We start from the raw sequence: 13,636 nt of genomic DNA on the forward strand, positions 1-13,636 counted from the left end.
AATAAAACTTGCAAGAGGATACACTAAATCAAAGATTTAAGTAGCTTAAAAATAGTGCTGCTAAAAAACGGGAAGCAATTTTAGGCAGAGCAAAAAGCGTTTCAAATTACAGGTTAGCAGTCTCCAAACACAACATCGTCCCAGGCAACGCCTCACGGCACTTGGTGCGCACGGTCACTATGATATGTGCAGCTGAGCCATAGGGAGAGAATTTGCAGAATTCTTCCTCTAGTGAGCATCGCCCTATATGAGTTATAGGTAGTTCAGTTTATTCATCACTGGTAGATTTGGAAAAGTGTTGATCGCATCTAGATAATTGATTTTATCACTTTATGAGGAGTGACTAGATTCAAAGACCTATTTACACGTAACAAACTCAAAAGGGACTAAGTATTACAATTCAACACCAATATATTCATTGTACCCAGGCACATACAAGAGAGCAATAATTTTCCTTTTTTTTCCCTCGTATTACCAATGTGGAAGCTGTTCATGTAGAAAGACTTGGAGAATTCAGATAACTTGAAAATGGAAAATAAAATTCAACCACAGGTACACTCTTTTTTCCATTGGCCTACAAAAGAAAAGTCTAAACTCCCTGGCAGGATATAAAATAGCCTTTTGACATTTAACTTCTGGTTCCTGATCCAATCACCTAGCCAAACACAACCTTTCTCTCACTAATTGTTACTGAACCAAACTTGGGTCCGCTTTCCTGTGCGCAGTGAAGTCAGCCTGCTGACACCGGCCTGTGATGAAGGAAAGTGCAGTGTTTATTGCAGGTGCCAGGCAAGGAGTCTAGGCAGCTAGTGCTCAAAAAGCCCAAACTCCTTGATGGCTTCTAGGGAAAGGTTTTTAAAGACAGGGTGAGAGGAAGTAGAAGGGTGTGCAATCAGCTCATGGGCCTTCTTCTGACTGGCTGTTGGTGAGGTAATCTGGAGTCAACAGCATCAACCTTCTGGTTCCAACCAGTCTGGGGTCCAGGGCTTGTGGGCAGAATACAGTTAGCTCCTTCCTCCTAGTGGGGGTTTCATTATCTGCAAAACAGCTCAAAGGATATGGCTCAGAATATTACCTATAGCACTTGAGAAGGAACTAAACGTCCCTGACTTTTTTTAGTGGCTACACTGCTTTCTTTTGTTTGGCTTGACTGTTTTCCTTTGTTTCTGCATTTTCTCACTTCTCTGATTAAATTTATTCTTTGGAACTTGGGGAAGGCCTAGGAGTTTTTCTACAAGCAAAAGGCAGGTGGAGGACACGGAGGGCTCTGTCCCAGGAAAGTCCCATAGGGTCCTGCTCGGTTAGATTATCTCCTACTTTTAATCCCAAAATACTGAATTGCCTGTAGATTCCAGAACCAGCCTTGCTCCTTTATACCTTTGTAGGCACTGTCCCCTCTGCCTAGGCCCCTCTTCTCTTGGGAATCTAATCAACTTATATCTCTTAAAACTCTCAGCTCGATTGCTGTATTCTCTGTGACATTGGACTTGACAGCCCCAGGCTGATACAGGTGCTACTGCTCCTTCTGCTGCTCCTGGCACATACATCATTAAAGCAATTGTCTTATTTAGTCACAGCTGTTTACTTGACGTGTCTCTCTGCAGTAGGCGATAGTTCCTTGAGGGGTTAGGCAGTGTCTTATTTCTAATTTAATATCATTAACACAGAAGGAGATAAGAGTACAGTTCTTTATAGAATCAAGTCCCTTGTCTCTGTTAGCCCATGAACTAAGCACCCAGACTCAGACTGATATACCAGGAAAGACTTCACTTCTGGTCTAAGTTTTCTCCATACAGACTCTAGAGTGAGTGAGGGATGAGAGAGGCTTATAATCGCTGCTAGTTAACTAACCAGTTACTTCCTGAATGTGGCAGAACTTTTGTTCTCTTATTCTCGACTCCCAAGTATACTTGAGAGTCTCCTTATTGTAAAAAAAAAAAAAAAAAAGCTTTTTAAAAAATTTACCCATATCCCATTTATCCCAGAGTCCTATAAAGAATGTTTCTCTCTCATTCCTGCTTTGATGTCCTGCTCCCTTTTCCAGACTGTATCCGTGGTTGAAAAGCTTTCCCTTTGGAAAAATCTTTATTAAAATGAATTGAGAAATTTTGGATCTCTGAGAATAGAGAAAATATTGAAGGAAAGAATTGCTGTTTCAGCCTCAGGATCAAACATGAATCAATAATCATCAATAATCAGCCATTTACATTGTCCTGAGCAATCTTTTTGTAGCATAACGACTGTGTTTTCAAGCAGAGAGAGACATTTCTTTTCCTTTCTATCTCTGAGCTGCATTTTAAAGGCTGTATCCTTTTTTTTTTTTTTCAGTCTTGATTAATACCCAGAGGGAGAGGCTAAATTTTTTGCCCAAGAAGGTGGTAGTGATAAATTGGTGAAGAAAATACTTTCTCCTGCCACACTGCATCCCCAGAGTCTAGCAGGGTAATGGCACATGTTACATATATATAATTATCTTTTCAATGAGCCAAAAGATTAGTAAATTAATGATGCTCCTAACCAAAGAGCTTTAGGTATATAATAAGGTCAGGGACCAGTTTGAAAAATGATTCTGGGAACCAGAAGTTGAGTAGAAACAGAATGTTGAGGCCATTTCTTTCAAAGCTTTGCTTAGAAAGAAATGGAGCAGCATTTGGAAGGGGAGATAGGGTCGGAAGTTACCGTTTTTTCCTACAGTATCACACAGGGAACTGTATTCATACCTTGTAATAGCCAATATTGAAGAAGAATATGAAATGTATAACTGAATCACTTTGCTGTACACCAGAAATTAACACAACATTTTAAACTGACTATACTTCAATTAAAAATTCTTCTTAATTAAAAAAGTAAAACATATAGAGAATCAACAGCTTTACAAAAATTACCATGGCTTCAATGTTTCATGCAATTTTTTCATTAACCTTAGAGGCCCTTTTAGCAATTACTATCTCTTGTAAAGAATCATTTATGTGGAAAAAATTAACGAATTTTTTTTAAGAAATTACTTTATTTGATTGTTTTAACTCTTATTTTTCAAGATGGGAAAATGTAAACATATCAACATACATAGTGAAGAAAAGGTCTCTTTGAGGGTGGAAAAGTTACAGGTCTGAAAAGAAAGGGCACATATTATGAAGCAATGTCCCCAAGAAAGATGAAAGGAGCACACAGAAAGGGGTTCGCTTTACAAAAGAGCCCCCTGTCTTTAAATTGAAGGTGGGGTGGATGTGAAAATGGACACAGAGGCAGTAAAGTTTATCACAGAGAATCAGTAATTTAAAGAAATTCATATCTGAAAGCTTTTCTCAGTTTAGAAATATATGCGTTTTTATTTTTTTTGCCAACAGTTGAGTAAATCTTACTTAACATTTCATGGTGAACTATCAGAGCAGTTCCATGTAAGTTTCCTCTTTTGTTTTATTTATTCATCAGTTTTATCCCTGTTTCCACTTTCATGCATCTACTCTGCCCCTACAGGCACTTGTTCAAATGTCTGTTACTGGTGATACTTACCTGTCCCCCAGTGCATTATTCTTAGCATGTGCAGGTGTAGATGGGGCTGAGGAATATGTCAGTGAACAAAATAGAAGAAAAGAATTATCCTGCCTTGTGGATTTTCTATACTCATATGAGGAGAGGAAGCAGGAGAAAGAAAAGTGAAATTATATAGGTAAAGCAAATAGCTTAGATGCTCCTAAGTGTTAACAAGAAAAAAGAAATCAGGGAGTAAGAATAGGAAGTGGCCAGGAAAGGTGATGTTGGGGTTCTGATCAAGGTCATTGGAGTCTCACAGAGAACGTGACATTTGAATAAATACTTCAAGTCAGATCATGTCTCTTCTCTGCTCATATCCTTTAAAGAGCTTCCCACATCACCAGACAAAACTAAGGATCTTTAGAAATGCCTACGAAGCCCTGCACAGCTGCCCATCCTTCAGCTCTGTAACCTCATCTGCCACTGCCCCTCACGCCCAAGGCCCCGAAACAGTGCTGCTCCCAGAACAAGAACACGCCAGCCCCTCCCAGCCGACCCTCCTGTTCCTCCTCCAGCCAGACAGCTCCCCTACTTACCTCTTCCTGTTCTTTGCTTCATTGGCACTTTCCCAACAAGCTCTTCCCTGACTGCATTTAAATGAAGCAGCCACATGCCCTGAACAAAAAAGGGTGATATTTGTGTCCAGCTCATTGTGGACAGGAGGAGATTTCCAAGAGATGCAAGATGTCCTCTGTACCCCACCTGAATGACCCATCCAGAGACCACAGCTTCCTGGCTTCCTCTCCAGCTCTCCAGCTATGAGGTCCTGCTACCTCTGAAAAAAGAGTTCATAAAGCTACTAGAGCATCCAAAAAATAATTATATAAATAAATAAAATGCTAATGCATCCTCTATCCCATGTCTACAGTCTCTACAGCTCTTTCCTGCCAAACTTTACTCCATAAAATGTATCACTTCCTAAAATGCTATACAAATTGCTCCTTTTGCTTATTATCTGTCTCTCCTCAACTACCTTCCCCCCATCCCCTTCCTCGACAGGCACACACACTAGAGGGTAGCCCCTGGGGGAGCGGATGGGGAATAATTCTTTTCTGTTTTTGTTTTTTTTTTTTAATGGAGGTACTGGAGATTGAACCCAGGACCTCCTGCTCATTAAGCATGTGCTCTACCACTGAGCAACACCCCCGTACCCTTTCTGTTTTAGTCATGGATGTGTTTACTGGAAGCAAATGCCAGAGGAAGAGCGTCCCTGGCTTGTTCAACAAACAGTAAAGAGGCCACTGTAGCTGGAGCAGATGAACTCAGATAGGAAAGCGGGGCAGCAGGCAAACTGGGCTGGGTTGTGTCGTCTCCCCTCCCTCCATAGGATTTTGGCTTTGGCTGTGAGTGCTGTGCGATTCCTTGGAAGAATTTTAGTAAATGAACTGTAACAAGTCAAGGGCTAAGACTGGGAGACCAGTCAAGAGAGCAGTATAATAAACTGGGGTAGCTTAGCTCCTTATAAGATGTTTAGTGGCATTCTGTGTTCATGCATTTTTAATTAGCACAAATTATTGTACCATTTGTCCCCTTCTCTTTTTTACTTTTCTTTTTTTCACTCAGCAGTACATTTCATGATGTAATCATGCTGATGGGTGAACAGCTAGTCAATTGTTTCTAATTGCTAAGTATTATTTCACTGTCTGTACCTTTTTTCATAAGGTGAACTAGAAACAAGGTTAAGATTAGGATGTTTGTTGTTAGGGAAACCACATTAGAAGAATAAAGGTAAGAAACAATTTGCTAAAGAGAATGGGATCGTGTGAGCAAAACAGAAAAGCAATGGGTTCGTTTAAACAATGTTGGAATTTGCCAGATGGAGACAGTGAAGGAAGACGGTTAGAGAACTGAAAGAGCTAATAAGCAAATGGCGAATGGACAGTGGTAATACAATAATAATAACAATAACAGTACCACTAACAATAAGGTCTTTTTTCCTACTTTAAATACCCAAGACACAGGCTGGGGATTCACTTACATTCATTAAAATAAGGGGCTAATATACTTGGAGAACAAAGAGAAATCAAAGCATTTAATACTACATGGAAATCAGCAAAGCAATTTAGTGGAAATAATAGAAAGAAAGAAAGGTATAGAAGATGACATTCAGAAGTACTGATACTTCACTCTTCCAGAAGTGAAGACTGTCAAGATCGTGACCAAGTGACTATCTTCACAACTGGATGAGGAGCGAGGCTGTTAGAGAATCATGGGCATGGCTGTTGAAATTCCTCAAGATGACAGTAGGAGTTGGGGTGGAAAATTCGGATGCTAGCGTGTAATGACTGGGGTTGCGGTGGGAGAGGGGCTGACAACCTTGTTCCCACTGATCTGTAAGGCAGGAAGGAATAAGAAGCCTATACAGAGGAGGACAGGAAAGTCGCAGCACCACTGAAGGCGAGCCAGGCTGAAGGCAACGCAGAGCAGGAAATCACGTGGAGACGCCGAGTTACAAGGCAGCTTGTTGTCAGCAGGAAAAGGGGTTCCAAACCGCACAATCACAAGATCTAAAGGAAGATCATGGAAGAAAACACAGAGCCATAGAGTGGACAGAGAAGGGAAGAAATAGCTCATAAAATGGGCTTGCATTTAGGCAGCGAGGTATCAGTTCTAAATAAAATAATGGCAAAATTCCCCCAGTTACTTAAATAATTACTTTGGAGCAAAATCTATTCAATTAAACAAGTGCTTCGGCCTCTAAATCCAACCCATTTACCAGAAGTGCCTTCATGGTGGGGGGAGGAGAGTCTGTTTCACCCAGCATTTCAGACATTCTCACCCATCCCCCCACAGACATGTGCACATATACAAAATAAAATGAAAATGAAAACTATTAATGTATCATGTTGTCTATTGGATCAGTTGGTAAAAATATAACAAGGTATCATTCCAATAACTGCATTAAATGGCCTCTCATTCTCTTTCCCCTTCCTGAAGCAAATAATAAATAATCAATCTGCTTCTGACATTGAGTAGTTTTAACTTTAAAAATTTTTTCTAGTTGGTCCTTTGGCTGACAATTTTTAAAGTGGCTTTTTCTTTTTTACCTTCATACTATTTGGTACACACACAAACCATTGACAGGTCTGAATTTTAAATAAATACACAAAATGTATTTTCTCACCTCAAGTTTTGCACATTGTTCTAAAAATAAAATATAAGAAACTAGAGCAGTTTATATTTTGGGAAATCACAGTGTGTTTAAAATTCAAATGATAGGGTTTGTTTTTAAAAGTTAGAAAAGCTCCATACTAATTATTTGACTTCTGAATGTGCCAACTGCTTTGCAGTCCTGAGCACAGACATTACAAACCTCCCGCTAGGACTGAGAGCGACTGGATTATGTCCACAGAGGAAGGCCTCAATCTCTATTTTCTTAAGTCCTAGAAGAGAACATGGTCACGGGTAACTTCTCCTAAGATGTGAAATCACTCCCATGGCCAGAGAATTGCCAGGTAGAATTGTTTATTAACAGAAGAGTTCCACAGCTTACAGACACAAGCCAAAGAGCTGGGTACCAGCATGACCTCGGTCCTCTCACTTCTTGGACAGCACTGGAGCTGAGGACAGGGGACAGGGATGAAATGAACATGGAGTTGCCCCGAAGGAATTCATAGTCCACTGAGGGAGACGGATGCAGAAGTAAATACTTTACAATAATTAATAAATGCAACTCCTTTGTGTGGCTGAATTGCCTGGAAGAGCGGGAAAGACTGTTGATTTATAGAAAGAAATCAGCCTTATTAATCACTTGTGAACAAAAACAAAGTCAAGGATATGATGCCAACTGTAGGTTTGTCATATATAGCTTTTATTATGTTGAGATATGTTCCCTCTATTCCCACTTTGGCGAGAGTTTTTATCATAAATGGATATTAAATTTTATCAAATGCTTTTTCTGCATCGATTGAGATGATCATGTGGTTTTTGTCCTTTCTCTTGTTGATGTGATGTATTACATTGACTGATTTGTGTATGTTGAACCAGCCTTGTGTCCCTGGGATGAACCCCACTTGGTCATGATGTATAATCTTTTTTATGTGTTGTTGGATTCTATTTGCTAAAATTTTGGTGAGGATTTTGGCGTCTATGTTCATCAGTGATATTGGCCTATAATTCTCTTTTTTTGTAGTGTCTTTGTCTGGTTTTGGTATCAGGGTGATGGTGGCTTCATAGAATGAGTTTGGGAGTATTCCCTCCTTTAAATCGTCTGGAAGAGTTTGAGAAGGACTGGTATGAGTTCTTCTTTGTATGTTTGGTAGAATTCCTCGGTGAAGCCATCCGGTCCTGGACTTTTATTTGTAGGGAGGTTTTTAATTGCTATTTCTATTTCCTTTCTAATGATCGGATTGTTCAAGTGTTCAGTTTCTTCTTGATTCAGTTTTGGTGGACAGTATGTTTCCAGAAACTTGTCCATCTCCTCTAGGTTATCCAGTTTGGTTCCATATAGTTTTTCATAATATTCTCATATGATATTCTGTATTTCTATTTTGTTTGTTGTAATTTCTCCATTTCCCTTTCTTATTTTGCTAATTTGTGCTCTCTCTTTTTTCTTCTTTGTGAGTTTGGCCAGAGGTTTGTCGATTTTATTTACTTTTTCAAAAAACCAGCTTTTGGCTCAGTTGTACTCATAATACAGCATAGTACTCAATGGGGAAAAACTCAAAAGCTTCCCACTAAAATCTGGGACAAGACAAGGATGCTCACTATCACCACTCCTATTCAACATAGTCCTGAAAGTCCTAGCCACAGCAGTCAGGCAAGAGAAAGAAATAAAAGGGATCCAAATTGGAAAAGAAGAGGTAAAAGTGTCATTATATGCTGATGACATGTTACTATATATAGAAAACCCTAAAAGGTCCACACAAAAGCTACTAGAGCTGATTGAAGAATTCAGCAAGGTAGCAGGTTACAAAATTAATGTTCAAAAATCAGTTACATTTCTTTACACTAATGATAAATCAACAGAAAAAGAAAGTAAAGAAACAATCCCCTTTAAAATAGCACCCAAAGTAATAAAATATCTGGGAATAAATCTAACCAAGGAGGTGAAAGAATTATACACAGAAAACTATAAACCACTGATGAAGGAAATTAAAGAAGACTTTAAAAAATGGAAAAATATTCCATGCTCCTGGATTGGAAGAATCAATATTGTTAAAATGGTCACACTGCCCAAGGCAATCTACAGATTTAATGCAATCCCTATCCAATTACCCAGGACATATTTCACAGAACTAGAACAAATCATAATAAAATTTATATGGAACCATCAAAGGCCTAGAATTGCCAAAGCATTACTGAAGAGAAAGAAAGAGGCTGAAGGAATAACTCTCCCAGACTTCAGACAATACTATAGAGCTACAGTCATCAAGACAGCATGGTATTGGTACCAAAACAGACTTATAGACCAACGGAACAGAATAGAGAGCCCAGAAATGAACCCACAAACTTTTGGTCAACTCATCTTCGACAAAGGAGGCAAGAATATACAATGGAATAAAGACAGTCTCTTCAGCAAATGGTGTTGGGAAAACTGGACAGCAGCATGTAAAACAATGAAGCTAGAACACTCCCTTACACCATATACAAAAATCAACTCAAAATGGATCAAAGACTTAAACATAAGACAAGATACAATAAACCTCCTAGAGGAAAACATAGGCAAAACATTATCTGACATACATTTCAAAAATTTTCTCCTAGAAGAAATAAAAGCAAGAATAAACAAATGGGACCTAATGAAACTTACAAGCTTCTGCACAGCAAAGGAAACCAGAAATAAAACAAGAAGAAAACCTACGGAATGGGAGAAAATTTTTGCAAGTGAAACCGACAAAGGCTTGATCTCCAGAATATATAAGCAGCTCATACGACTCAATAAGAAAAAAATAAACAACCCAATCCAAAAATGGGCAGAAGACCTAAACAAGCAATTCTCCAAGGAAGACATACAAATGATCAAAAAGCACATGAAAAAATGCTCAATATCACTAATTATCAGAGAAATGCAAATCAAAACTACAATGAGGTATCACCTCACACCAGTCAGAATGGCCGTCATTCAAAAATCCACAAATGACAAATGCTGGAGAGGCTGTGGAGAAAGGGGAACACTCCTACACTGCTGGTGGGAATGCAGTTTGGTGCAGCCACTATGGAAAACAGTGTGGAGATTCCTCAAAAGACTAGGAATAGACTTACCATATGACCCAGGAATCCCGCTCCTGGGCTTGTATCCAGAAGGAAATCTACTTCAGGATGACACCAGCACCCCAATGTTCATAGCAGCACTATTTACAATAGCCAAAACATGGAAACAGCCTAAATGTCCATCAACAGGTGACTGGATAAAGAAGAGGTGGTATATTTATACAATGGAATACTACTCAGCCATAAAAACCGACAACATAACGCCATTTGCAGCAACATGGATGCTCCTAGAGAATGTCATTCTAAGTGAAGTAAGCCAGAAAGAGAAAGAAAAATACCATACGAAATCGCTCATATGTGGAATCTAAAAAACAAAAACAAAAACAAACAAACAAAAACAAAGCATAAATACAGGACAGAAATAGACTCATGGACAGAGAATACAGACTTGTGGTTACCAGGGTGGTAGAGGGTGGGGAAAAAAAAAGGATATGATGCCAAACCTTTCTTTGCTTCCTCTAACCAGAAAATATTCCATCCCTTTAGGTTCCTTTTCTGGTGGCCGACAGGAGTCTCTTCTCTCCCTGGCTGTCCTCTCCCCCTTTTCTTTCTGCCCGCATTTTTCTGGGTCTTGTCAACCTTTCTTTATCTTTCTGCAAGTTACTAGTGCCAGTCTGGGAGGATGGTGCTAGATCCTCACTGGCCTTCATACAAGGAAGCTGTGGTCCTTCAGATTGTCCAGCAGGGAAAAGCTACAACATAAGTCTTTATTAGCATATTTCTGCACCAAGACTCCCCATACTCTCCCGTGAAGTTCACACAATTGTTCCAGCATTAATGGGCAAAGTCCGGCAACATGAAAAAATGAACGTGCTTGTGAATTCTGCAGTCATGCTGCCTGAGTTTGAAACATGACTCTGACGATGTTGGTTGAGGATTAAATTAATTGATAATATGTGTTAGAAGCAAGTGTTGCCGATGGACGCAACCGGTGTTCCAGGTTCTTGTCCCGTCCCAGAAAGAATTCAGAGACAAGACGTCTCTGGTGGTTAAAAAGGTAAAGTGAGGATTTATTAGAGAATGGATAGTACACTCTCAGGGGAGAGCGGGCAGGCTCAGGTGAGCGGCTGCCCTGAGTTTCTTTGGCAAGTTAGCTACATAGGGTGTAAAAATGAATGGGCGGAATATTCACTGGGGAGGGAAGGGTTTGGGGTCGTACTCCCTGATTGTCATCCCAACTCCACCTTCCCAAAGGGAGGAGGGATTTTTGTCCTTATTTAGTCTGGACAGGAAGTGTGATGGCGTCTGTGCATGATGGGTACTTCTGATCTGCAAGGCTAATTTGCCCAATTCCTGCCATTTGCTCTGTGTCCTCCTTTCTCTGCTCATATCTAGTAGCTAGCTGCCTGCTCTAACACAAGGACAAAATGAAAAGCAAACAGTGGAAGGGGAACTGCCAGCCTCCTGCCCTAGGAAGGTAAGTCAGTAGCTCTAGAAACCCAGCGGGTCGGCACGCTGGCTTTGGCGCTGCTCCCCTGTCCTGCTGCCTGTGCTCCCAGATCCGGTTTTGTCTGGGAGAAAGTCCTGCTCTCATGGGCTCAGAAAGATGCCCCCAGGACTGACGCCGCAAGACATCTGCCCTGGCAGACTGGTACAGCCTTCTCCGGCCGTGTCAAGGTGAAGAACTAGCTCTCTTTCTCTCTCCAACCCTGTTTTCCTCTCCAGGTGGGTAGGTCCTTTTCCCATGATGGAGTCCGACAAGTTCTGAGAGCCCAGGAGAGCAGCCTCTGAAGGCTCACCCCCGCATCGTGCTGGAATTTCCTATTGCTTTTCTTGTGTCTCTGACGCTAGTAGGTGGAGGCTTTGCTTGACCATTTTGCCAGCTGAGGTTGAATCAACCAACTTCTATTTCAGTTCTGTGGACCTCAGGGAGTATTCCCGTGTGTCCCTGTGCATGTGTGGTTTCCTCATCCAGGGATGTTTAACAGAACCATCACACATCCTGGCCACAAGAATCTAAGGACCCATGTCATCACTGCTGGTGAAGCGCCACTGGGTTTACCCAGTTAATGGGAGAGCATTTCCACTAACCTAGTATTGTAACGGAGCAGGACCCTGCGGGGCCTGCCAGGCACAGACCCCTACCCCATGCCCTCTGCTGCAGCCCCTCTCTGAAGTACCAGATAATAGCATCTCATGCATATCTCCTGGGTTTTTCAGATGTTAAAACCACCACCAAAGGGAAGAACTTAACTACTTGATGATCGTGAGCACTTGACCCCACACCTTCTGACGCCTAAGGGTCGATAGTGTTGACCACCCTGTGCCCTTAACATCAACCAGTCAGAATTGTGCATAAACTGATCAATTCACCTGGACCCCCACCCACAACTGGCCTTTAAACATGCTTTGCTGAAACCCTCCTGGGAGTTCAGGGTTTTCTTGGGCATAACTCACCTGGTCCTCCTTGCTGGGCCCTACAGTAAGCCTTTCTCTGCTCCAAACTCCAGTGTTTGGGTTTCTTTGGCCTCAGGCTCGGTCGGGCACATGAACTCGCGTTCAGTAACAGTAAGAGGGATGGTATGGAAGTGGGGCTGTGTTGTCTGTCCCACCTCCTTTGGCTGGGTGAATGTTTCCAAAATTAGGACCCCATTCTCATTCTTTTGAAAACTCTTATTTATTTTTTTAAATCTTTCAGAAGTTTTGGAGTTCTCATTTGATTATTGCTTCCTTAAGGTAAGACAGTCACAATGCAGCCCTTAGCTAACTGCAACAGGTCCTACAAAAAACTGTGGCTAGGCATTTTTTTTCTTTTTTACTTACAGTCTATAGGAAAATATCACAAAGGGAGCTTCTCCTCCAGAGCAGCATGCATGTACAAGGCCACAGGGAGAACAGTGGAGAAAATTTTCCTTCTGGAAAAGAATACTGTTTATCATCCTAGAAACCAAGATTTTAAAGAAATCAATCTCTAACACCTTCTTGCACGAAAGAAAGAGCAGCAGAACATCTTTGAAAGAACTTAATCTCAAACTAGTGGAAAATGGATTCAAATCTGTCTCTCCCATTTACTAGCTTCTCATCTTAGAATTATTTACCGTCTCTGAGTCTTTGTTTTCTCTTCTATAAAATGGGTATGCTGACTTCTACTTCATATGATTTTTGATATAACAAAATGGGAAAGCATATAAAACAACTAATGAGTATAGCGATCATCATAATAAACAACAAAAACCCACTTATTCTTCACGATGCTGAATTACATATACAACTGTATGTAATTTCCAAGAGTCAGTGTGGAATTTCCTACAAATTAAAAAAATCAATTTAATTCACTTCTCTGGAATATTTGAATAGAGCTTCTCTAAAGGAATCCAAAAATTTCTTCAAGAGCCATATCTGAAGAAATTAGATGATTTATTTAGCATCTCAGCCTAGATTTCCATTCTCCAAAATGAAGAACCACAAAAGATTATGCTATTCCTGTAGCTGCACAGTTAGTACCCACTGAAAGTGTTTGCACCGTACTCTATAATAAATGCATTTTTCTCTTAGTTGCAAAAGACTGTCTCCAAGAGGTTGTATGTTTTTCCAGATCATGAAAGTATCGAAGTCAGTAATTGATATTATTAAATATGTTTACTGCTGATGCTGTGACACAGCTGAAATGTGCTTGCTTTTCTACGCTGAAAATTGATGGGATATTGAATCTGATTTCCCCTCTACAGTGGATGTCAGCAAAACTTCAACATGTGAACCAAAGAAAGCAGAAACAGTTGATAAATGTTCTTCATGAATCAGTCTCAGAAATGAGAGCAAATCAAATGCCTGTGGGAACCTGAGCCGCAGTTTCAGGCAGAGTCTGTGCAAAAAGCGGCGGCTCAGAGCAGCTGAGGTTTATCTGCAGAATGAGGCAAAGCCTGCGGGGCCAGAGGAACTGGCTCTGAGC

The 13,636-nt window shown here is 40.6% G+C and overlaps 1 non-coding gene across 1 annotated transcript; it reads right to left on the reverse strand.

Annotated features, from left to right (window-relative positions):
- Window positions 1-4,609: 4,609 nt before the first annotated feature.
- Window positions 4,610-4,681, reverse strand: TRNAI-AAU (transfer RNA isoleucine (anticodon AAU)). Its single transcript has one exon. It is a non-coding gene; the product is annotated as a tRNA-Ile (tRNA).
- Between the last annotated feature and the right edge of the window lie 8,955 nt (window positions 4,682-13,636).

Source organism: Vicugna pacos, chromosome 1 (assembly GCF_048564905.1).
Source record: "Vicugna pacos chromosome 1, VicPac4, whole genome shotgun sequence".
NCBI lineage: Eukaryota > Metazoa > Chordata > Mammalia > Artiodactyla > Camelidae > Vicugna > Vicugna pacos.